At 40.9% G+C, this 9,199-nt stretch overlaps 1 pseudogene; it reads left to right on the forward strand.

Annotated features, from left to right (window-relative positions):
• The first annotated feature begins 611 nt into the window (after positions 1–611).
• On the forward strand, positions 612–1,837 carry LOC101361115 (RNA binding protein fox-1 homolog 2 pseudogene; annotated as a pseudogene).
• The last annotated feature ends 7,362 nt before the right edge of the window (positions 1,838–9,199 follow it).

Below are 9,199 nucleotides of genomic sequence, written 5' to 3' on the forward strand. Positions count from 1 at the left end.
CCGAGAAGCTCCTAGTCTGGGGGAACACTGATGAGAAGGCCGAGAGAGAGAAAGCCTTCCGCTGGAGCTGACACCTTGAATTTGGACTTTCAGCCTACTTTGACTATGAGGAAATAAACTTCTCTTCATTAAAACCATCCACTTGTGGTATTTCTGCTATAGCAGCCCTGGATGACTAAGAATTTGGTATGGAGAGAGTGGGGGTGCTCCTCTAACAGATACCTAAAATGTGGAAGCGGTTTTAAAACTGTGAATGGATAGACGTGCGGTAGTGACAGAGGACCAGCAGCCGCAGAGAACCAACAGCAGCAGAACCAGGAGACCAGTGAAAGACGGCGCTGGAGCCGACCCACGGAGGGAGAGAGCTGAATGCCTGTGAGCAGCAGGCTGCCCGGCGGAGTGGGGTGCCTCTGGGCACTTATCGGTGGAGCTAAGCTTGCCGACCCACTGAGCGAGGGAGCTGAGTGCCTGTGCGCAGAAGGCTTCCTGGCGGAGTGGGATGCCTCCGGGCACTTACTGGTGGAGCTACTGAGCTTTGGAACACTTGCCCCAGCAGGGCAGATGCAGGCGTGAGGCCCCGGGGGCTGAGAGGCCATAGAAAGCAGAAGCTGATGAGACAAGGGACCCAAGAAGCCGAGCTGCTTCAGCCTCAAAAGAAGGAGCCTCTGACCCCAGGTTGTCATGGATTCCCAGCACAGGACAACCAGGGTAACCAGGAGCCAACAACAACTCCTGATGCAATGGTTCAGCCTTTTACTACCATCCCATTTCCACCACCTCCACAGAATGGAATTCCCACAGAATATGGAGTGCCACACACTCAGGACTAAGCCAGCCAGACCAGTGAGCATAACCTGACACTCTACGGAAGTACACAAGCCCACGGAGAGCAGAGTAGCAACTCACCCAGCACACAAAACAGATATCCTAGGCAAACAGAAAGGGGAGCACAGGCAGACGGTCAGCAGTCACAGACACAAAGTAGTGAAAATTCAGAGAGTAAATCTACCCCTCAGCGACTGCACGTCTCTAATACTCCTTTCCGCTTCCGGGACCCTGACCTCCCGCAGATGTTTGGGCAGTTTGGCAAAATCCTAGATGTAGAAATAATCTTTAATGAACGTGGTTCTAAGGGATTCGGGTTCGTAACTTTCGAGAATAGTGCTGATGCAGACAGGGCCAGGGAGAAATTACACGGCACCGTGGTAGAGGGCCGTAAAATCGAGGTGAATAATGCTACAGCACGAGTAATGACCAATAAGAAGATGGTCACACCACATGCAAATGGTTGGAAATTAAGCCCCAGTAGTTGGAGCTGTGTATGGCCCCGAGTTATATGCAACATCCAGCTTTCAAGCAGATGTCTCCCTAGGCAATGATGCGGCAGTGCCCCTATCAGGAAGAGGGGGTATTAACACTTACATTCCTTTAATCAGTCTCCCTTTAGTTCCTGGTTTCCCTTACCCAACTGCAGCCACCACAGCAGCCGCTTTCAGAGGAGCCCATCTGAGGGGTCGAGGGTGGACAGTGTATGGTGCAGTCCGCGCGGTACCTCCAACAGCCGTTCCCGCCTATCCAGGTGTCGTTTACCAGGACGGATTTTACGATGCTGACCTCTATGGTGGATATACAGCCTAAAGATACGCACAGCCAGGTACTGCAACCGCAGCCACAGCTGCTGCAGCCGCTGCGGCAGCTTACAGCGACGGTCATGGCAGGGTGTACACAGCAGACCCCTATCATGCCCTTGCCCCTGCCACTAGCTATGGAGTTGGCGCTGTGGCAAGTTTATACCCAGGTGGCTACAGCCGATTTGCCCCCTGCTGAAGTGACGTGAGACCCCTGCACATGGGACAGCCCGCCGGTTCATGAGGCCTGGCTATTGCAATATTTCCTGGCAGAGGAACTCTACAGCAAGATGAAGAGGAAAAACAACTAAAAAAAGAAAAACCACAAAAAAAAAGAATACTTTTTTATACCTCACTATGTTCTTTGAATATGTATTTTTCCTTTAAATTTCTGCCTTTAATTCTTTTGTTCCAAAGATTGTGCTTTTTTTTTCTTTTCCTTTTTTTTTAACTGTGGTTAAAAAAAAAAAAAATGCAAAGAAGACTAGGAAAGGTTGGTGACCAAATGCATTCTACAGAAGAGAGATCTCGAGAGTGACAAGTCTGCAAAATTGTTATTAAATGAGTCTTATCAAGGGAAGGAAAAACAGGACATTCTTCATCTGGAAGTTGGAGAAATGAATAGGGGAATTTATTGAAATATTTGGAGAGTTTAGACAAAGGCCAAAAGAATCATCTCTTTAGTAGATAATCTATATATTTGTATGTATATTATCTCTATATATTTCTGTATTGGTAACTGTATATTTGTCTGTCTAACTATAAAATGTACAGCTTTTTTTCAACAAGGTTCATTTGACCAAGGTTTCTCCAAGGTTTCCTTGGAAAGTCTTACTAATATTCCTCTCATAATTAGTGTGATCTTCACGTGATTATGTTAGCCGATGATCACATGGCAACCAGCTGAACCTTGAAAAAAGAAGCATGTTATACAGTGACGGATTTATGGGGATATTTTAACATACATACCGTTTCCTCACTTCCTGTTTGCATGTGATCACCACCAACTTGAGCTGCTGAACTTTGCCTTCTCTCCTCTCCAAGGAGAAATGAGGGGGAAGAAAAAAAGAAAAAAAAGCACCAATCCCTTGGTAGGTCAATCATGGCCCTAGTAGAAAACAATTACTTCAAAAGAGTTTTAAGAAGGAATTAATTATAGAGATCTGGGTGGTGTTGATGGAACTAACAAGGGATATGAAAGCTCAGGAACAATTTTGGTGAAGTGTTACAAACAAGTCCTAACTTGTTACTTTCCTAGGCAGGCGTAGTGAGCACAGTAACTGGTACCCAGAAGGTGCTGCGGTCATGGATACAGGAATGAACTCCCTGCTAGAACTGTGGCCAGGCAGGGTGGGGAATGAGAAATGTAATTACCGTAACATTGTTCTCTGTCTTTCTTATGACCTTCCAGTATTTTGCAGATGCATTATATAGCCAAATAGAGTGGAATCCAGAGGGTGTAGCATTGGTGTTGCACTATGTAGAGGACAACTTTCTGGTGCAAAGATTAGCACAGAGAATTTTCTGGAGGGATATCCTTCCATATATAGAGCAAGAGTTTGAGATCTATATACAATGTTCAGGAGTTTTAGTTGTTCTTAGAGAGGAGAATAGGGAAAAGTATGTCTACTTCACTTTCCCAGAAGTGTTGAGGGAAGGGAGAGGAAATAGAAGATAGAATCTGGCTCCTCTTATGAAACAGGGGACTGGAAATCAATCTGGGGAGAGGGATGTCAGTCTCCCCTTCATGAAGGCACTTTATTTCAAATCAGAGTAATTACTTTGAAGGCTTCTCTGATGTGATTTGGTGAAATGAAACAAGAAAATGCTATTTCTCCATGAACAATGGATTTTTTTGTGTGTGTGTGACTCTAACATCTTTTCTCTTCTCCAGTAATCTAAGTAGAATTAGAGAGGAAGGGTGCTAGGGTGAAAGTTGGGGTAGCAGGGCAGGTCCAGCTGCCTCTTACTAAGCTGTGAGGAACATGCCTGGTTGTCGATTATTGGTGGATCTCTTTAGAATGTGAAGTACTTAATGTCTCCTTGATTTTAGTTTTGGAACCTATGCACCAGTTTCAATCATAGGAAAAGTCCCATTTAACCTTTTTTAATACTGGATATACCCAAGTTTTAAAAGCAGAAAAAAAAAAAAAAGATTATTGTTGTTGTTGATTGCTGTCAGGTCAATTCCTACTCATGGTGACCATATGTGTTACTGCTGCATAGGGTTTTCTTGGCTGTAATCTTAATGGAAGTAGACTGCCAGACCTTTTCTTCCATGGTACTGCTAGGTGGGTTCAAATTGCCAACCTCTAGGTTAGCATTAAGAGCAAACCATTTGCTCTAGGGACCCTAAAAAAATGATTACACACTCCTATTTCATTAATTCTCCCTCTAATTCATCACCTTTTCCCAACACAAGAAAACAACTCAGGATCTATTCCTTTACAGTCTCACCCTATGTTCTGAATTGCCTTTGTGCACTTAATTTGGAGTTGATTTCTTGCTCTCTGCTGAAAGATCAAAAGATTTATGGCACTTGTGAATAACGTTAGATGACGTGACAGGAGATTTAATTAATAAGTATGCTTCTTTGAATGAATGGGTGAAAATCAACTCAGTGTTAAATAAAGATCTTCTCAAAGATGGGAGAGAGTGAAATTTGTAAATTAATGTCTTTCATTGGTGTTCAAAATTTTTGACCATTTTCTCTCTACATGTTGCTTCTATGTCATTTTCTCTCTCATCTTCTTCTAGGACTCTAATCATATATTCATAACATGAAGGAGAAAAAAAGAGAATTATCTACTATATTCTGATATCTCTTACGTGTTTTTCTGTATTCTCTATTCTTTCTCTCTCAAGCATATTCATTTTAGTTCTTTTAAAATCCTTGTCAGTTAATGCTAATTTCTGAATCACCTTTGGTTTTGTTTCTAGTTTACTTGTCTTTGGTTTTTGGTCATAAATTGTGGTTAATATATTCAAAACTGTAGGGAAAAAGGCGAATAATGTGAAAGTAAAGAGGGAGTATTTTTACAAGGGTAATAGAATCTATAAAAAATAAAATTGAAATTCTAAGCTGAAATATATAATACCTATAAATAGAAATAACCCAGAAACTCTTCAATTGCTGCTTTGAAATTAAGTAATAAACTTCTACATAACTGGTAGATTGAAGAAAAACACAATAGAAATTAGAATGTATTTATATTGAAAGACAACAAAGAGGTAATATGTCAGACTTTAAGAATATGGTACCTACTACATGCTGCCAATATGGTATAAGCCTGAAATGTATATATTTGAGGTTAATCAATATTGAAAATCAATGCCTGAGTTTCAGTCTCGAGAAGTATCAGAAAGTAAAATAGTAAATCCAACTTAAATGAAAAAAAGAAAGGGGATAAGGCAAGAGTGAAAATCAAAATATATTATATTTTTAAAAATACAATGGTGAAAATTAACAGAACCATACGTGATTTCTTTTGAAAGATTAATAAGGTTGACAAACCTCTAGTAAGGCTGTTTACAAAATAAAGGAGAGAGAGAGAGGACACAAATTACTAATATCAAAAATGAAAAGAGTGACATCACTACAGTCCTTATAAGCAATTAAACATAATTACAGATATTCTAAACAATTTTATGCCAACTAGTTTGACAATACAGATGAAGTGTTCTTAAAGAACACAAATTATCAAAACTAATACAATAAAAAAGGAAAAACGATTCTGAATGTGCCTATAGCCATTTAAGAAATATAATTTGTTCCTCACACCATATGCAAAAACCAATTCAAAATGGATCAGGGATCTAAATGTGAGAACTAAAGCCACGAGATTCCTAGAAGAAAACAGAGGGATATGACTCTGGAACTAGTCTTTAACAATGGATTATCAGACAGGACACCAAAAACATAAACAGCTAAAGACAAAATAGATAAATGAGAGTTCATAAAAATTAAGTACATCTGTTCATCAAAGGACCTTGTCAACATAGTGAAGAGACAAACTAAAGATTGAGAGAAAATTTTTGGGAACCAAAAACTATAGTAATTTTCTCCACAGCAGACAGAGAGCCTCCGCCTAGAGCTAATGCCTTGAATTCAGATATCTAGCCCCTAAACCGTGAGGAAATAAATTTCTGCTCCTTAAGCCACCCACTTGTGGTATTTCTATAACAGCAGCACTAGCAAACTAAGACATGGATACTCTAGACCCACCCTAATAAAGAGTAAAACAAGCCTGAATAGTATAAAGCTAATTTTTCAGTAAGGTAATAGGTTGTCAGAGCAAAACCCAACATTTTCTAAAAGAAGAAAATAAAATCCTCTCTTTCAACAACAACAACAAAAAAAACTATAGTAATTAAGACAGTATGATAATTCCAACAAAGATAAAAGAATAATGAGCTGGAAAAGAGAATCCAGAGATAGTCCCACATATATATGGCCACTCAATTATATGAAAGACGATATTGCAATGGAGTTAGGAAAGGTCTTTTCAATAAATAGTGCTAAGTCAATAGTGCATACATATGGGAAAAATAAACCTTGATTTCTACTTTACATCATAAACAAAAATTAATTACATATTGTAGCAGTAAATATGAGAAGGAAAATAACAATGTGTTTAGAAGAAAACATAGGAGGACCAGTCCAAGATTTTGGGATAGGGAATGTTTTGTTAAATACAAGTAAGTGGTATTCATAAATAAAATCATGTATGAATTGGAGTTTATTGAGATCTTATATTCATCAAAACAGAACTAAGAGACTAAAAAAATAAGCTAGAAGTTGGGAGAATATATTTGTAATGCACATATTGCATAAAATATTTAGAACCAAAATATATGAAATACTCCTACAAATCAATAAGAAAAAGCAGACAACCCACTAAAAAAAATGGGCAACCATTCAATGTATACTTCACAAAAGAAGCTATCTAAATGACTAATAAGCATGTAAAAAGATTCACAACTTCATTAGTTATCAGATGGATAACAATGAAATCTACCATGTACCTACCAGCATGGCTAAAATGGAAAAAGACAGAAAGTGGTTATCTTTGGGAATAAGGGTAGGTATAGTGACTGCAGTGGTGTACGAGGAGAGGGTTTACATGGTTCTGGTTTCTTGATGTATGATGGTTGTATAAGGGTATCAACTTAGTGATATTTCATCATGCTATACTTGTCTCATTTGCTAATTTTTTCTGAATCTATAAATGTAGAAGCAGCAGTCAAGAAATCAGACAATAGGGCAAAATGGCACTCTAGGCAGAGGCACCACGCCGTCCCTCCACGGCAAAGATCCGAAAAACTAAGCCAAACAGAGAATACAACAATCCTGAAACCCTAAACATCAAATGAAGAGATAAAGAACTCAGCCAAGCACCAAATGGAGTGAGAAAACTGACAGAGAATCGAGAGCAAGGAAAGATTCATGCAGAGGTCCCCTACCAGCTAACACAGTGCAGATCCACCATCTTGGACTCCGATCGGAGACCAGCAAACAGAGGGTACGAAAAAGCAGCCTCACGGAGCTTCCAGCAGGAGACAAAACAACTGGTACTTGGCAATATATGCTTTCACACCCCACACCCTTCTTCACCCCGACTCGGCCTCCTCTGCTTCCCGCGGCCACAGTCTCTTGACCGGGAAACAGCGACTGCTTGGATTCCACACACCCGAACAGGTGGCTCTCTGAGTGCCATTTGTTGGCTGCTGGTGTTTCTTTGTTTCCACTTCTTTTTATTTCTTCCTTGCCTCTCCCCACCTCCCCCTCCTTTTGCTCAAATACCTGGCTCCGTGCACCATCTTTGTTTCTTCGTGAGGGGCTGCAGAGCTCCGGTAATTTGTGATATATGCTTTCCCAGTCCCTACCCTTCTTCACACACACTCGGCCCCCTCTGCTTCCCGTGGACACAGTCTCTTGTCCAGAAACACCAGCCCACGCTAGCTGGCTCTCTGAGTGCCATTTGTTGGCTGCTGGTGTTGCTTTTTTTTCTGCTTCTTTTGATTTCTTCCTTACCTCTCGCCACCTCCCCCTCCTTTCGCTCAAATACCTGGCTCCGTGCACCATCTTTGCTTCTTCCTGAGGGGCTGTAGAGCTCCGTTCGAGTGTGGAGCTGCTGCCCGGTCTGGGCTGCCATGCTGGTGGGATCCCAGGACTTTTGTTTGTTTGTTTGTTTTGAATTGTTTGTTTGTTTTCTTTTCCTTTTCTTGAGTTGGGAACCCCTTCTGGCCAGGCAGTGCTGCGTGGCAAGGAGACTTCCCACTCGGCTTGCACAGACGTGCAGAGGGATCCCTGAGAGCACTTCTTTTTTCGTTTTTTTTTTTTTTTAAGAAGTCTTTCTTGGTTTTTTTTTTTTCTTTTTTAATTCGCTTTCTTTTCCCTCTGTTTGTCTTTCTTCATTGCTCAGTTTCTCATCTCTGTATCTTCCTTCTCTTTCTGTTCCCCGACTACCTGGCATTGTATACCTCTACGCTTTCTAGCCAGGCTGTACTGCAACACCTGACAGTGACTTCCCAAGACCTCATAGGAGCACCAGTGGGATCCCTGGGAACTTTGTGGTTCTTTAAACTTTCTGATCCTTATTTACTCATTCTTTTCTTTTCTTCCTCCTCCCCTTTCTGTTTTTCTCCATTTCATAGTCTCTCACCTCTCCACTCCAACGGCAAGCTCCCCTAGCATTCTTTTTTGTTTGTTTGTATGTTTTTGGCTCCTGTTCCTCTTTCCTCTCTCCCATATCCATCTTAGTTCCACACATAACAATCTGTGTGCTGCATCCTGCCTACCTGCAACGTGCACTTGACATCACACCACCAAGCAGCACAAACATGGACTACTGGAACCTGCCCTGCACTGATTACCAACCCGCTCTGGTGGCTGTAGTAAGTGCCACAAACAACCCGTCCCAGTAACTCCTCTTCAGCTAGACCTGCCCTGCCATACCATATCTGAGTGACTGACCGTGCCAGTAGAAGAAGGAGGTGAAAAGTATTGTGCCCACAGACGAGCAAACAACAAAGAACACACAGTCTGCCTGATCAAAGATAGTCAATTTTTTTTTTAAAGGGACGAAACAAACAAATCTACAGTCAGTAAATGAGAAAAATAACCACTGAATGCCCCGAAGACAGCAGACAATAACAAAACCTTTACAAAAACAGGACAGGATGGTTCAGGTAGGCGTCCAAAATAAAACACCAGATGACTCTCCTGTGAGAGAAAATGCACTAGAACTACCTGGTAGGGAATTCAAATCTCTAATACTCACAATTCTCCAAGATCTGAGGCAAAAAGCTGACAAGCATGAAGAAAAAATAGACAAATTCATGGAAAATACGGACAAAAATATGGAAGAATTCAGGAAAATAATGCAGGAACAAAATGCCAAAATAAATTTATAACTAGAAAGTATACAAAGACAAGAATTAGAAACCCAAAAGATAAACAACAAGATTTCAGAAATGGACGATGTCATAGAAGGGCTGAGAAGCAGATATGAAATGGTGGAAGACAGGATCAGTGGAATTGAAGACAAACACTTGGATACAACTCTGTT

This window comes from Trichechus manatus, unplaced genomic scaffold (genome assembly GCF_000243295.1).
Source record: "Trichechus manatus latirostris isolate Lorelei unplaced genomic scaffold, TriManLat1.0 scaffold00104, whole genome shotgun sequence".
Taxonomy (NCBI): domain Eukaryota; kingdom Metazoa; phylum Chordata; class Mammalia; order Sirenia; family Trichechidae; genus Trichechus; species Trichechus manatus.